Below are 1,093 nucleotides of genomic sequence, written 5' to 3'. Positions count from 1 at the left end.
CAGTCCTTCCCCTCTGCCTGCACCCTATACTGCCATCCAGTGCTGCCCTGTGCAATGTATTCAGAATTTCACTTGCAAATTATTAAATACAATTTTGGTTAAGATAATTTTTTGTATCTTGACAAGTACGTAGATTGTCGTGAGGGACAAGTAGATTGGACCCCCACTTCAGTCCTTGGACAGGTAGTATTTTTTTACATTTTCCACACCCCTGCAGTTTATTCCTTTAAGCGGTATTTAGGTACAGTCACTAGCCTGGAACTCAAGGCCTGCTGTTTATATAATAAAAAGGGACCTTTTTTTGGAAACTTTATACTGTTGCTGAATATTGTGACATGTCAGGAACATATTCATGCAAACTTGCTGAAAGATGCAAAGTTACTGTACTAATGAAAACATATGATAACATGCATTAGAAGATGTTGCCCTCTGTAAAAACTGCACAAAAACCCTTTTCTGTCAGAGGTATCTTTGTTCTTGGGATATTAGTTTGTTCTCACTAAAAATGTGGCATTGCTATCTATACACAAAACAACTTTTCAAATTTGACAACTGGAAAACAACAAATGTTTGTTCATACAGACCAATTTATAGAGCAAGGTATGCTTTACATATTCTTATTTTACTACAAATTACTTCCTGTGTTTACCAATGCAACATGCTCATCAACACCTCATGTAAATAGTTTGATTAGTTACAATTTGAATTGATAAATAAAAGTGACTCAGTGCATATTAACATTCAACAGGCATGCAAACTTACAGGGCTATTCACTAAAGGGTGAAGGGTTTGGAGAAGGCAGGACAAGTGAACAATCTAGGACAACATAGCTTTTCTAAAATCAGCTAGGTTCTCCTAGACCAGGGGTCAGCAACCTGCGGCTCCGGAGCCGCATGTGGCTCTTTCATCCCTCTGCTGCGGCTCCCTGTCCAGGGGCTGCACCGAGGCCTCTGGGCCTGAGGCTGGGGGGGGTGGGGGGCAGTGAGGTCTGGTCCTGGGCACCCCCCCTCGTGGAATATGTGGCAGTGCAGGGTCCCGGAGCCCCGCACTGCTGATGGGCTTCCCAGCAGGGGGTGGGTCCTGTGACTCAAGT

The 1,093-nt window shown here is 43.3% G+C and overlaps 1 protein-coding gene across 4 annotated transcripts in view; it reads right to left on the bottom strand.

The window, feature by feature from the left end:
* The window catches only part of CBLB (Cbl proto-oncogene B), a 180,085-nt gene that overhangs the window by 68,900 nt on the left and 110,092 nt on the right, over positions 1-1,093 (bottom strand). The window lies entirely within an intron of this gene.

Source organism: Nanorana parkeri, unplaced genomic scaffold (assembly GCF_000935625.1).
Source record: "Nanorana parkeri isolate BGI_ZX_2015 unplaced genomic scaffold, ASM93562v1 scaffold427, whole genome shotgun sequence".
NCBI lineage: Eukaryota > Metazoa > Chordata > Amphibia > Anura > Dicroglossidae > Nanorana > Nanorana parkeri.
The sequence above is the reverse complement of the archived record's forward strand: the minus strand, read 5'-3'. Positions and strand labels throughout refer to the sequence as shown.